Source organism: Benincasa hispida, chromosome 1, assembly GCF_027475165.1.
Source record: "Benincasa hispida cultivar pf3 chromosome 1, pf3_genome.v1.1, whole genome shotgun sequence".
NCBI classification, from domain to species: domain Eukaryota; kingdom Viridiplantae; phylum Streptophyta; class Magnoliopsida; order Cucurbitales; family Cucurbitaceae; genus Benincasa; species Benincasa hispida.
Window position 1 is genome coordinate 56,743,074 of NC_143478.1, and position 16,854 is coordinate 56,759,927.

Here is a 16,854-nt window from a genome sequence, read left to right on the forward strand (position 1 = left end):
TTTAGCACTTCGTCTACATGATCGCTTAGCTCCGCATCTAAACGATCGCTCAACGCTATCACATAGCACTTCATCGCATCGTTTAGATCGCATCGTTGCTGAATGATCGCATATTACCATCGCATAGTAAATTCAACGTATCATTTAGTTCCCACGCCAAAGCTAAACGATCGCTTAATGCCATCGTATAGCAAATTGAACGCATCGTTTAGCTCCCGCAGGTACACGATTGTCTAGCGCAAGATACCTCAACGATCGACGCCCAAAGCTACACGATTGCTTAGCTTTTCTTCACATCGTCTAATGCATGAAACTAAACGATCGTTGAGCTACTGAAGCTCAACGACGATAAGAACGGAGGCTGATTTTCTGGAATTCCAACTCGGCCCCTTCGCTTGTTTCTTCGATTTACAGCTTAATTTCAACTCTATTGAATCCAAATAAATTACAGACTCTTGGGAACACATTAAATCTCATCAGGCAAGAGCCAATTACAAATTTAAATGAGAAATTAAAGAGAATTAAACAGCTAAAACTCAGAAAACCATATCAGTGCACCAGTTTCATATTTCTCATATAAAACACCCATCAAACCAAAATTAAACCGAATTGAATGCTTATTTGATGCTTTGATACCAATCGTAGGATTGTATCAATAGCAGCGGAAGCACAAAGATCATCTAAGCATTCAAATTCACTAATTTTGGCAAAATATAAAGCATGCTTTTGCAAAAAAAATTGAATTTCAAGACATACCTCTTGTAGAACTTCTTCAAAGCTCCATCTCTACTGTTATCTTCTCCATATCCTGTTATAGACCACCTCAATATCTTCCCTACTATTCTCTTGGTACTCTAGATTGAGTTGTCAGACTCAAAACAAGCTTGAATCAAGGGATGAAGGAGAAAAGCTCACTGTTGCAACCTTGTTGAAGAACCTTTCTTCAAACCAGTTTTTCTCTAAAAACTCTATATATTCCATGCCCGATTTTCACTCCAATCTCTTCATTATATTACAGATCAACATGTAAAGAGAAGTTTTGCATGAGTTGCAGCTCATACATGGAGAAGACAAAGGCAAGAAGATGCAATATGTGTGAGCTACTTCAAAAGATGGATAATGGAAAAATCATTTTTTCCATTTTGTGTTTTGTTTATTTTTCCTTTTTCAATTTTATCTCAAAATCAAAATTTGATTTTGTAAATCTATTTTGATTTTAAAAATGAAAATTTAAATAATTTCATAAATTAATTATAATTATAAAATAAAACTTAATTAATTTAGTATCAAATATTAAATTAACTTTAACAAATATCCATCTTTATATATTTAAATCATATTTAAATATATAAATTCTCCTATTCCGTTTAATTCTAAAATTAAACATAATTATATCTCATATAATTATTAATTCCCTTCATTCTAATTTGAACGTTTCAAATTAACTTATCACGCTAATTTAGAGCTAATCCGATCATGGGCTCCAACGATCCGAGATTAATTGGCTAAACTCATTAGACCAAATTAGTCTCCATTCATTAACTAATGGGTCATTCCACTAAAGCCCATAGTTGCACTCTCCTAACTGTAGATATATTATGTCCACATGATTTAACCATAATCAGCAGGTCAACCCTTCATAAGTTGTTCGTAATAATAGCTGGGTCAAATATCTGTTTTACCCCCGAGATTACGTCTTATTCCTCAACTCCCTACTGATCCTCTAATGAACAACTAGTTTGTGATCTAATCACCAAACCAAACTCTCTATGCCTAGTGAGAGGATGGGGCCCCTTATTCAAGACATGGATTTAGTACTTGAGAGAACAACCTTTCTCCTATCCCTAAATCGGGTAGGCGTGAACTCCAAATATTGTACCCTATGTCCCCAGCTATCTATCAGGTCTTACCCTTAAAATGAAAGTCTTATTGAGCCGGCGCTGTTGAGCCAACCCTCAACTATGCAAATCTAAGGGCAATCTCGAATAAACAAAAGTTCATTATTAGCTCAGGATTAAGATCGAGTTACCTTGGTCATCTAGGTGAAATGGTCAGTCTTAAACAGTAAACAGTGTTATAAAGTAAGAGTGACTTATTTCTTGGTCCTGATCTTATGCAAACTCATTGCATATGATGCCCCCACTCTTCATGTCATAAAATGTATGAATTAGAATCACATAGTAGGCCGCATCCAATGGTGTTACCAAAATAAGATACCCAACATCATTCATGTACCATAGATCATTTTGACTATTTACTCAAACCCGATCCACTCTTATGTCTCCATATAAAGTTCAAGTACTCATACAATAGTCATGGGTCTTAGTTTATTGGATTTAGACTTTTATACAATTTATGAGATTAATAACAAGTATATTGATAATAGAAAATGTTTATCATTTTACAAACTGTGAGTTTTTAGGACATAAAACCCAACAAAAATGGACCATTATGTTCAGCATATGTTCATGAACAGAGGTGCCTTCCTCCATTTTAGAGTTGAAGATGTATTTCAGAGCCTTATGCTTGAGTTGTCCAGACGGTTGTTCGAACTTCCCCTGCAGGGACTCTATGATCTCACGTGCTGAGACCATGGGCTCATGCTTCTTGGCCAACACGTCACTAAGACTGACCAAGATATAGGCTCAGGCTTTCTCGTTTGCCCGTGTCCATCTCTCGTACGCCTCTCGAACATTTTGAGCGACGTTTGGAGTTGGAATAGGAGGACAAACCTCCATAAGCACAAACATGAGACCCTCGATGATGAGTATCATCGTGATCATATGTTTCCAACTCGAATAGTTGTCGCCAGATAGTTTTTCAGCGCTTAACAAAGCAATTGTGGCTATAGCCATTTTAAAACCGTAGCTAAAAAATGAACAAACTTTTATAAGACTTTGCTAAACCACATTTTAACCAATTAGTTTGAGCAAAATAGTTTCCAAGTACCCTAAGTGAGTAAGACTTCTATTTTGCAATGATGCCTCAACGAGGAAGGACAAACATCACTGGTGGGGTGATCAGATGCCCCTTCATTGGTTCGGTCCAGAACTATTAACCCTTAACAATTTTGCGTAAGTGTGACCCCCCTATTTTCGGCCCTAGAGTCCCGCCCTAATGCGCCCACTGTAGGGAAGAAGCAGATTAGGACAAGAGACTAAGTAACCTTATCATCTTATAGGAGATCAAATAAAGAAACACACAAAACTGCCATCCTATAGGGGGACACTCTCAGGGTGCCTCTAGGCGATGCGCAAAAACTTTATTCAACCTAACGAGAGAGACTATAGGATATACTGTCGCACTTCCCATTCCCACTTACTATGAACATTCTCTCCATCCACCTTGATATTGACCTACCCAAACACAATCCTTTAGAGGGACACTTCCAGAGTGCCACGAGGCCGAGGATAGGTCTCATGGTGTGGACAACAAAGGGAGAAACACGAGAGGTTTAAATGAAGCATCAAATGCCCTAAATACCTCCCATTGAATGCTCTACCTAGGGGTTCATTAACCTAGACAATCCGACTACTGATTTTAGTCTAAGTCATTCTTTAAGTCAACTTAAAAACAACTTTTGTCTTTGAAATAAAACAAGTTCAAGTAGTCACATTAAACTCTTTAATGGACTGTCCTTAACCTTGCATGCATGCATTAAATCTATCTAATTCACCTTTTCAGGTAGGTTCCTAGGTAGGGATGTTCCATTTCCGTCACCTTAAGAACCCCAGCCTAGACAGAACCCACCTTAGACAAAAGGTCCCTTATAGATAGATTTGCTACACTTTAACCTTTTATTAGTCAATTTAATCCTATTAAACTGATTAAAAGATTAAAGCCTAAGGTTGCTAATCATATTAGAACCGTGATCTTAGGTCTATCTCATCCAAGTTTTAAACATTTTAAAACCATGGTTTAAACCTAAGTTTGCATGCATGTATTTCTTATTGATTTTAGTTCTAATTTCTTTATAACTTTTATAAGAAAAAAACAACTAAAACCATACATTGCCACACAATGAGGTATTTATAACGCTTATAAATTTAACCTATGTGTCAGCTTCATGCAATGTCCAGTCATTACAATAAATAACTTTTATATACAAGTAACAACCAAGCACACATGCTTTCTATACACCCCTATACTATAACAATTATAATATAAAGATAATGCATGTCAATGCTTTATGCATGCATAAAGATAACTCTTATATTATATGATACATGAGCATCCTCTTACGTAATTTGAATCATACTTTTCTAAATCATAACACTTAATAAAGAGATGATGCATGACCAATGCATAACCTAAGGTGGGATTTTCTATATGTGCATACCATATGACATATAAATAAAACATACATCCTATGTATATTAACACAGATTAATGGACCGGGATGAACCACCTCAAAAACCAGAATGAAAAACTCTATCTATTAAATTTTTCCACTGAGCAAACCGATTCACAGGCAAACCGAGTCTTGAACCGTCGGGCAAAGCTCCGATCTTTTAGTAAACATCTCCAAGTAAACGATCGTGTAGTGCACAAGACGAAAAAATGTTGATGCTAAACGATCGTTTAGACGACAACAAAGTCGTGAAGACCGATCGTCTAGACGATCACTTAACATGCGATAGGTAAATAATTTACTCTGCGATCAAATAGTCAGTAACTAAGCGATGAAGCTTACTGAGCTATACGATCGTCTAGTGCGCGCGTGTAAAATAGCTCCCAAGAATCTGATACTCAATGATCCTCTACCCCATCGTCTACATAACTCGACCAACAGTTGGTCGTCTTCATCCTCGAAGAACAGCAACCCTTGTTACGAAGCTTCTTTGCGAACAACTTACAGACTCAAACTCTTTGAAATTTCAGACTGATAGTAGTTAATATGCTAAAAAACACAGGGGCTCTTACAATTAACTTCAAATGTAAAAGAATTTAACAAACTAGAGGTTTCATCCCCGAGACTCCATTAATCCACACATCCACAAATAATTTAACACTTAAACAGAGAGTAGACATACTTTTACCCATCGAGAATGCAAATGTAATTCTTTACATAGATGAATTTGGAATATCAAAAACCTGACTCTAATACCAATTGAAGGAATTCTTGTACAAGAGTACCTCTGAGCGGATACAAATCTTTCCAAAGACATTGTGAAAGAACAACCACATTTACGTTCAAACAAACAGATATGCATCATATTGTAAAATTATCCGCATGTTATAAGATTAACAAACAAGAGAACAAGAAAACTTACCAGTTGAAGACTCTTTCTTCTCGAAAAATGTCATTCTCTCCAAGGAACGGGTGCTCTCACTCTCACTGGAACGTCAAGCTATCATTCACCAAGACTCCAATTGTCTACCACGAACGGCCTCCACACAAACAGATGAAGATGGGGATGACACCACCACTTGGAACCCTTAGTATTCTCGGTGTGAGAATCCAAAGGGTGACCTCTGTTCGGATTTGGTAGAGAGGTGGAGGAATGACGATCGTATACAACGATCAAGCAAATGGGAGAAGAATGTGTCTATCATATAGACAAAATTCTTGATCGTTTAGGTGAAGTACACGATCGTGTAGTAAATAGGTAGCGATCGTCTATACGATTGTTTAGTAAAAGGTACGCGATCGTTTAGAAAGATGGGACACATGTGTAAGCGATCAGGTAGTAAAAGTGAGCTATCGTATAGTCTCTCAATTTACTAAGCGATAGGAAGCCAACACTTCGTGAGCAATTAACCATGATATCTGTAAAATGAAAACAATTTTCATTATATTCTTTAGTTATGAAAACCGAATGGAACTTCCTGCTAACGCACAGTTACGGAGAAAACGACATGCTTAATTATCCTATAATTGTCAAAAATAAAATAATAAATATAATCATATTATATTCATTAACCTATAGTTTAATATCATATATCAACCATAGTGTTTTTTCTTCCACTAGATATAAATCATATTTATATCCAATTCCTCCAATTAATGTATCTCAAACATAATGTCAATCATATCAAATATAATTAACCAGTTCAATCATATCATATATAATCGAACTCCCTCTTGTCAATTTGAATATTTCAAACTGACCCAAAAATTGATTCTCAACTTGAATCCATTGAACTACCAAGGGGACCTTATGAACCTATGGCTCGAAGCTTCAACGGTACGTGAATAATTGACGAAACTCTTTAGCCACGAGATCCACCACCTGTTAACTGCCAGGCATTCCAATAAAGACGGATAGCTGAATTCTCCTTACCACAACTATATTTTTGTATCCATCGGATATAACCAATCAAAAGTACGATAACCTTTCACAGATGCTCGTAAGTACAGCTAGGCTAATTTACCATTTTGCCCCTGTAGTTACATCTAACTCCTTAAGTATCACTGATCCCTCAATGAACAATACAACATAGTCCTAGTATATGTAGACACCTCTCGGGCCATGAAAAGGTGTGTTGCGCCACATCGTTCAAGTCCCGGGGTCAACCCTTAAAGGAGCAATCTATCTACATACCCTTGCTTCGGGGAAGGAGTGAATTCCATCTTGTGTAGTTGAGTTCCCAACTCCCAAATCAGACGAATCTCCAAAGGACAGCCCTCAAAGGAAGGAGTTCCCAACTCACTCAGGATTAAGGTCATATTACCTATAGTCATGAAGTGAAGTCTCTGTCATGAATGGCGTTATATAACGAGGCGTCAACACTTCGTGGTCAGATCTTATAAAAACTCTTTGTATAGCACGCCCCCCCTTGCATTTCTGCACACGAATGATCAGGATCAAGCCATCTATAGCACAAGCCATAACACTTGTAACTATTCCACAAAGCGGGCCGCATCTATAGCGTTACCAGGATAAAAGTTTCCTTCCTATATCCATATACTACAGACCATTTTGATTATCACTTAAGACATGATCCACTTGTGTGTCACCATATACATGCTTAAGATACATAATGTCAACGAGGGATTTTAGTTGATTTGTTTGTGGTAAAGTAAATAAAATATCCAATGTTCATAAATAAGTAATGAAAAAATATCATATATTATACATCACAAGCATTCGTACAAACTGTGTTTACAAACTACAGGACACGAGACTTTAAGGCATCATCCCCAACAGTTACAACCTGTACAACACTCATTTTAAACCTCACAGATACGATTTTGAGGCAGGTAATCAATGAATCTACAACTCATGATGTCTAGGAGAAATTGAAGTTGTTATATGACAAAAAGAACCTACCTAATAAGATCTATGTTCGTGAGAGATTTTTATCATTCAAAATAAACCATTCGAAGTCTCTTGATGAGAACTTTAATGAGTTCAAGAAGCTCACAAACAGCTTCAACTAAGGGAAGAAAAACTTGGGGCAGAAAGTGAGGCTGCATTTCTTATAAACTCAACACATGAAGCTTATAAAAAGTTAAGTCAACCTTAAGCTTACAATGTGACGGCGGATTCAGTGATTAATGCGCTAAGATGCAAAGAACTTGAGCTGAAGACAAAAAATAAGGCTTGAGAGGCCGAGTCTCTTTACTCTGAAGGAAAAGACTTCACTAGAGGGAATCGTTTACACAAAAATTAGAAGAACAATCATAACAGACCTCCCTTGAAGTTCTTCATTTGTCACAAGGAGGGGCACTTCAAGAGAAACTATCTTGAGAAGGGAAAACCCTATAGAAGAAATTCAAAAAAGCAAAGAGACAATAGAAGAAATGACAGAAACAGAGATCATGAAAGAAATGACAACAAAAAACCAAGAGGCTATGGTAGAGGTAATGTTTCAATGGGTGAAAACTCTTATGAATACACTGAAATTTTAACAACTCACTTAAAGCCCATGGGATATAAGACTGAGGAGAAGGGAGACTGGGTCATGGACTGAGGGTGTACCTATCATATTACTTCGAAAAAGGAATGGTTTGTAAGTTACAAATCACGGGAAAGAGGCTTAGTCTACATGGTTGATGATCACGACTGTAAAGTCGTAGGAATTGCCTCTGTATGCCTAAAATTAGAAGACAATAGAGAAATACTTCCAAGGGAGTTAAGACATATACCTAAACTTAAAAGGAACGTAATCTCATTGGGAATGTTAGTTGACCAAGACTGTTACTACATTGGTAACAAAGAAAATCTACAAGTAAAGAGGGTTGGGAAGACAATCCTACTTGGACTAAGAATGAATGGTCTATACTACTTGACAAATTTGTCTCTTCCTAACATTGCTTTACTATCTCAAGCTAGCAAGTCAAAAAGCATTGAATTATGGCATAGGAGACTCTCACACATCACTGAACAAGGCTTGAACGAACTAACAAAACAAGGGCTGATTCAACCTAAAGACACTAAGAGACTAAGCTTTTGTGAGCATTGTGTATATGGTAAAGCTAAGAGACTCAAATTCACAAAAGGAATCCATACTTCAAAAGATAAACTCAACTACATACATGCTAACTTATGGGGACCAGCTTGAACTCATTCAGAGGAATCCATACTTCTATCTCTAGTAGATGATTACTCTTGGAATGTGTCGACTTATGTGCTAAAATCTAAAAATCAAGCCTTTGATAGATTTAAAGAATGGGTTGCAAAAGTCGAAAATCAAACTGAAAATAGAGTAAAACCTCTTAAAACAGATAATGTCTTTGAGTTTATGAATAATATGTTCACTAATTTTAGTAATGAGCATGGTATAACCAAACACACAACATTTACTTATACACCCCAGCAAAATGGGTAGCTGAAAGGATGAATAAAACTCTTGTGGAAAGGGTGAGGTACATGCTATCAGAGGCTAATCTCAAAGAAGTCTTTTGGGCAGAAACTCTAGCACAACCACCTACACCATAAATAGAAGTTCCTACACTTCCATTGACATGAAAACACCGTAAGAAATGTGGACAGGTGTACCTCTAGAGCTATCAAACTTAAAAACCTTTGGGTGCACAATATATGTACTTGTGAGGCAAAGGAAACTAGAAATTAGGGCCTTAAAGTGCATGTTCATAAGGTATCGTGAAGGAAAAAGGTTTAATGCTTTGGGACTTCAGTTCTAATTGAAATATTATGAGTAGAGACATAATTTTCAGAGATGAAGAGATGTTTATAGTGTCAGAAAAGGGAAAACAGCCTGCTGAAGAAGTGTTAAATGAGAATTCCACTATTTGTAAGGTGGAGCTCTTACCTATAACTGAAAATGCCTCATCAGAGAGAGATAACCTGAATCCTCAGGTCATTGGAACAGAAGCAAGTGAACAAACAGCTCAAGACCAAGACTCCAAGCCTGAGAACCTAAAAGATTATACTTTGACAAGATATAAAAGAAGAAGGGAAATCAGGCCCCCAGCTAGATATGCAAATACTGATTACACATCAAATTTTGCTAATATTACATAAAGTACTCTTGATGAAGAACCTCGAAACTTTGAAGAAGCAATTTAATGTAAGGAAAAAGATAAGTGGGTGCAAGCTATGGAAGCTAAAATAAGTTCATTAAAGAAGAACAATGCTTGGGTCTTAATGTCTCCACCCTCAAGTAAAAAATCCATAGCCCGTAAATGGATTTTCAAGAAAACATCCTTGAAAGAGTAAAATTCAATGCAAGACTAGTTGCCAAGGGATTCAAATAGAAAGAAGGCCTACTATACAAAAATTCTCTCCTGTAGTCAAACACACCTTAATCAGATTGCTACTTGCAATTGTGATTCTCTCATGTAACTTTTCTACATGGAAAGTTAGATGAAGAAATCTACATGGATCAGCCCATGGGTTTTGAAGTTGAAGGAAAAGAAAACCTATTATGCAAACTGAACAAATCACTTATGGCCTCAAATAAGCACCAAGATGTTGGTACAAGTGCTTTAATGAGTTTATGAATAAAATTAACTTTACTAGAAGTCAGTATGATGCTTGTGTGTTCCACAGAAAAGCTAAAGATGGAAACCTAGTCTACTTACTACTATATGTTGATGATATGCTCATTGTAGGGAGAGATATAGGAGAAGTAAATCAAATTAAAGAACGACTAAGTTCTGAATTCGAGACGAAAAACTTAGGTCCAGCTAATAGGATTCTAAGGATGCTCGTTGAAAGAAGAAGATCTCAGGAAAAACTGTTTGTCTCTCAAAGTGACTATACTAGAAGAATCCTAACTAAATTCAATGTTGGATGTTAAGGATATTGGTAAACCCCGGGCACAACACTTCAAGCTCTCTATTAAAGATTCTCCTAAGTTTGAAGAAGATATTCAAAAAATGAATAAAGTTCCCTACTCAAGTGCAATTAGCAGTCTAATGTATCTAATAGTCTGTACAAGACTAGATTTAGCTCAGAAGTCAATCTTGATTAGTAGATACATGAGCAATCCAGTGAAAACCCACTAGGAAGCAACTAAAGGGGTCTTTTGTTACATAGTTGGAAGCATAAAAAGAGGTTTATGAAGGGAACTCGAGATGAGGAGATCCTTGAGTAGAAGCGAATCATCCAGATTCCATTAATTATTAAATACATAATTTATAGTAAACATACAAAAGATATGCATTTAAAATTAAATTAAAGCATGCTATTCGATGAAAAATAGGTTTCAAGAAACCTCACCTTTGAAGAACCTTTCTTTAAGTAATCCCACAAACAGAACTCCTTCTTCCTGAATCTTCTTTTTCACGCACGGACACTACCAGTCGAGAACTCTCTGTATTCACTTTTGGGATTCAAAGACTTAAGTAGGAGTTGAGCGCTTTACTTGAGTCTTTGGAAGAGGGAAGGAGATGGAGAGTATGAGAGGAAAGTTTTCTTCTAGTGAACCTTTCTCTTAGATAAAACTTCTTTGTGTGTGTGGATCTTGGAAGAAGATGATAACTCAACTTCTTTTATCACAGTTAGTTATTGAGAGAAAAATGGGAGGGAGTTATAACTTCTTCCCTTTTATTAATTTCAAATAAATTAATAAAATAGAATATATAATAACTACTTTATTATATATACACTATATATTATATCAAATATAACATATTGCCTATAGTTTTATGTATCAAATACACATAAACTATAAATTTTGTTCTCTCTTAACTATACATGGCACTTAATATAAATCAAATTTTTGTTAAATTCATTTATATGACTCTCATCCGTATAAATGATATTTGGATCATATCCAAATATTTTATTCCTCTCAATGCAAATCATATTTATATTTAATTACATAAATCTCATTCATATAATTGGTATTTGAATCATATTCAAATTCCTCTCATAATGTATCAAATACATTTTAGTTAATTATATCATATATAATTAATTCTTTCAATTAATTTGAACACTTCAAATTAATTCAAAAATTAAATCCCGGTTGAGCTATAATGGGGACCTTATGGACCTGTAGATTGAAGCTCCAATGGTACACAAATAAATAATTAAACTCTTTAATTAAATTATCCAACATCCATTAATTGTCGATCACTGCATTAAAGATCGACAACTGCACTATTTGCACTACAAATAAATTTCTGTGTCCATTGGATATAACCAATCAACAATGCGATGACCCTTCACAAATTGCTCATAAGTGTAGCTAGACCAAAATACCATTTTACCCCTGTAGTTAAATATAACTCCTTAAGTACCACTGATTCCTCTAATAAACAATAAATCATAGTCCCACTATGACCAAGTTCTCTCGAGCCAAGAGAGGGTGTGGCCATTATGTTCAAGACCCAGAATCAGCCCTTAAGGGAGCAATTTATCTACTTGTCCCTGTATCTGTTGGGGTTGATGCCCTAAAGTCTCGTGTTCTTTAGTTTGTAAACAGTTTGTACGAACGCTTGTGATGTATAATATATGATATTTTACTTCACTTCTAGATTTTGTTTAGCTGAATGTTTTATTTGCTTTACCACAAACTAATAAACCTAAAATCCCTGGTTATCTGGATGTAACTTAAGCATGTATGTGGTGACATACAAGTGGATCATGTCTTAAGTGATAACCAAAATGGTCTGTAGTATATGGATATAGGAGGGAAACCTTATCTTGGTAACACTACGAATGCAGCTCGTTTTGTGGAATGATCATAAGTGTTGTGACTTGTCACAGATGGTCTCATTCTGATTAATCGTGTAGGGGACATGAGAGTGGGGACGTCCTATACAAAGAGTTTGTATAAGACCTGACCACGAAGTGTTAATGTCTCATTATATAACATCATTCATGACAAGACTTCACTTCACTAGGATGACCATAGGTAACATGACCTCAATCCTGAATGAGTTGGGAACTTCTGCCATTGAGGGCGGTCCTTTAATTTTCATGGGTGCGAGTGGCCAGGTCGCCGACTTAAACCTACCACTTTGGGGATTCGTCTGATTTGGGAGCTGAGAACTCAGCTACACAAGATGAAATTTACTCCTTCCCCAATGCAGGGGCAAGTAGATAGATAGCTTCCCTTTAGGGCTGATTCCAAGGCTTGAATAATGTGGCGCCACACACCTCTCGGCCCGAGAGGTGTTCACTCATAGTTGGACTGTAAAACCCGAACCCTAATTACTTTAAGTAAGAGTAAGTAATGAGATGTCTCCTAATGAGTTAAATGAAGCCATGTTTTAGAAGGGTTAGAGGTTGGAAGCAAGAAGAAATAAGCTCTTGTTTAGCTAAGTGTAAGCCCCGAATTCAAAGTTTCCTAAACCATCATGTTTGGCTAAAGGAATATATATTAAATATCATATAAGTGAAAATCCATGTTATTTAAAGAAGTTTTTTAGAGAGGAAAAGAAATACACAAAATAAAGAAACTCACTTATTGGCTTGGGCTGGAGGCAATAAATTTGAGTTGACGTGGCGGTTACTCCTTGAATTTGGGAAGCAACAGGAAGGTGAAAAGGAAGAAGAATTTCGAAAGTATGGTTTCGGCAATTTACATGAGAAAATTTAGTGAAATCAGTGCCATTTGAAAGCTGGGAGAATCTAGTTTTCAAAGTTTTCATGTCGAAGAAAGATGGCAGGAGAAGAAGAACGGAAAGTGATGAATTACAGAAGAGACAGAATCTTGGGTTAATTAGGACTCGAGATGAATATTGAGAGCTCTAGGCCAAACTATAAGGAATTTATGGCCGAAATTTTAAGGTAAGAAAGTTAACTCAATTCTAAACATGTTTGTAGAAGGAAGTTTCTTCAAAAGAGGTTTGAATTTTGATTTATGAATTTTTAAAAGATGTAACAGAGAACCTGTGCATAAGCAGACAGCTGCTTGGGAAGAACAAGCAAACAGTTCACCGTGGAGATTATAGCGAGATTTTGTGAAGAGGATCTCGCTAATGAAGGAGATCTCGCTAATGAAGGAGATCTCGCTAGAATTTGGGCTGGTAGCGCTGACATCATTGGTAAGGAGTATCGCTGGTGTCGCTGGTAATGGGTATCGCTGGTGTCGCTGGTAAAAAGTAACACTGGTGTCGCTGGTAATGAGTATTGTTGGTGTTGCTCGTGGTGATCTCGCTGGTGTCGCTCATGGTGATCTCGCTGGTATTGCTCTAGAGGATCTCGCGGTGTCGCTCATGGAGATCTCGCCAGTAGAGCTGTCTGTGTAAAATTCCTTTAATAAATGAATTAATTCAGGTATTCTACTAAGAATTCTCAATGGTTTAACTGGGAATTATATCCTTTTAGGCCAAGAAGAACTAGGAGAGGCGTATGACCCGTTAAGAGGCCAACAAGCTGTGAGTGACCATATGATGGCTTACTATTTTAATGATTTAGAAATTATGATTTCTTTGGAAATATGTCTCATGCTAAGTGTTTAAATGATGTGCCAAGCAACATGTTTGTGAAACTGTTTCTCATGCTAAGAAAAGCACGTTTTTCCGTGGGATTGATGTAGATATGTTATCTTGTCCAAATACTTTCAGTAGGTTTAAGTAACTCCATTTTTATGATGAACCAGTATGATGGATGAACTAGTATGATGATTTGAGCACTAATCTTTAGTGTTCAACTAAATGTTTGTGACTAGTTATGTGACAGATACTGAAGGACAATGAGAAGGTATCCTTTCAACTAAATGTTTATGACTAGTTTTACTTAAAATGAGGTACCAAAGGACACTTTAGAAGGTACCTGGCCAATTCGATACGGAAGAACTTTTGAGAAGGTATCTGGCCAATTTGATACCAAAGGACATATGAGAAAGTATCATAGAAGCTCGATACTGAAGGACAAATTTGAAAACGTATCTGAGCAAAAGTATCTAAGGATATTGAAGGACAATGAGAAGGTATCCTACTCAAGTACCTGAGGATACTGAAGGACAATGAGAAAGTATCCTAGTCAGGTACATAGGTATGACGATACTCCGTTATAGCCACATGCACGTAGGTAATACGACGTCGAGGGTTTGAGCAAAAGAGTTCTCCCCGATTAAGATTGACGTTGGGGTTAGAACTATTAGTTCACTGTCAACTAAGGATAAAGGCAGTCATATATTCTTCTAGGCTAGAAGGATAGTTTGAAATTTCCAATGTTTGTGAATGTTTATCAACGCTTGATGTTTACTAATGTATGAGTTTTTCAAGTATGTTTTCCATGTCTAACGCATGATTAGTGGTTTTACAAGCTAGTTCGATATGTTTTAAGCCAACTTGTTTCACAAAATATGAAGCATGCGTTAAGGTTAAAGCTAAGATTGAATGAAGTTTGACATACTATGTTTTAAATACCTAAGGTTGCCAAAGTACATGCGTTGGTATTTCTAAACATAATGAGGAGGCATACTGGTAGGGAAGGTATCTGAATAAATGTACCTAAGGTGTTGATGGTACATAGCAAACTCCATGTGTATGTAGGCAGGTGTGAATGAGAGGTCGAAGTATGGGTCTTTTGGTCGATAATAGACGTTGGGAGCTAGAGCGGTGTATGCTCGTTCTCAACTAGTATGTAATGATGATTATTGATGTATAAGAGTTGTTGTCAACATTTATGTCTTAAGGATGTTGCTTGAGATGCCATCGGTATATTTAAAGAGATCAACGTAGGGATCTCTTTTACCGAAGTTTAATGTGAACAGGTCGAGGTAGAAGTCTCATCTGGCCATAGCTTGACGTTGGGAATTAGAGCAGTGGATGCTCATTCTCAACTAAGATTCAGGTTCCAGATACAATGGTTTTAAATGTTTTTATGTACACGTTTGCTTGGTATACTCTAGTATTAGTATTATGTTTGCAAGCTTAGGGTTTTAAGCATGAGATTTATATTTTTATTAAGTCACTCACTGGGCTTCTAGCTCACGTTTTCGAATGTTTTTCTTTTTCAGGTAGCGGTTAGTTGCCAAAGGACTATTCTGCCGCTGCTCTTCCACTCAAGACATAGGTTGAAGGAAGTGTAATTGAAGACCTGTATTAGTTAGTACACTTATGTCTGTCTAGTGACTACAATTCTTGATGAGGCTGACTAGGTTGTATTATCTATGTAAAAACAATGTTGCAAAACCCTGTAATGTAAATGTGTTAAGCTCTGTGTTATTATGTATGTATTCAGGGTTTGTATTATTTTAAGGTAAAATAGGCAGTAAGTGCCAGCAGAAGAGCTGGTAACTGCTGCAGTCACCATTCTGTCCAGGTTAGGAGGGTAATCTGGTGCGGGGTGTGATAAGTTGGTATCAGAGCAAAAGATTTTGGGAAGAGATGGGAAAAGTTTATATATATAAGTCTGAGTCTTGAGTCTTTAGCATGTGTACTACTTAGGTAAGAGGAAGATGTCAAGAAAAGTGGCAAGCAAAGCAGGCAGACTGACAACGGGAATCCTGACCCTACCTTTAGAAGTTCTGAGATTTGAGGGAATTCAAATGTTAGTGAACAGAAAGGTAAAGACCTGGTAAATCAGGAAACGACTTCTAACGGGGAGTCGAGGATTCCGCAAACAATAACAGATCCTCAGTTAGAGGACAAAATATTTAACACGATCGCCAAGAGGTTGGCAGAAAGTGTTGAATCTATTCTGGCAGATCCGGAAGGGAAGTAAGTTATTGAGTATAACCTAATAGGTATTAATAAAGGACAGAGAGTTACAAGTCAGCATAAGGTAGGAAGGAAGAAGCCAAGACTTGTGATTGGTATGGATGATAGACCAAGGTTTTGGCATCTTACTAAGCTGGTAGCTGACACAGGTAAGAAAACTCTTATGTACGAATTGTGGTAAGCATTTACGAGAGACAGGTTATAAAGGGGAGAAACGTATGTTTCCAGTATGGACAGGTAAGACATTTCAAGAAGGAATGCCCAGCTAGGTTGAGGAGTTCAGATGGAATGCGGCATGACTTTACGGATGATAGATAAGCCTAGTGGCTCAAGAGCCGAGGAAGTTATTCAAAGGAAGGGAAATGAGAAAGGAAGCAGGACGACCTCAGCGTTAGGGCGGGTCTTATGAAGTGTCCTACCGGGAGCTAGATAAAATGGTGGTACCGGAGGGATGGTTAGAGTGGGAAGGGGTACCAGTAAAGAACTTATTTTATGGTGAGTACAACAATCGCGTTCCGGGAGCTGATGTCTCTAAAAGAATTAATTGGATAGATTTTCATGTATTAAATGAACAATCGACCATTACAACAATTTCATTAAGGGATCTACTTGATTGCCAAAAACTGGCATACCTTTCAAATCTGGACTGTAATTATGCTGGATGAAATGATTGAATTTCCTTTGTTTATACACTTGGTTATTTAGTAAATATGGTTTTTTTTTTTTTTTTTTTGTGTGTATAACCTTTCTATTTTAAAAAAATTAAAGAGATTAATTAATTATAAATTTTTTTGTATGCGGGTTGAAATCTCAACATTTAT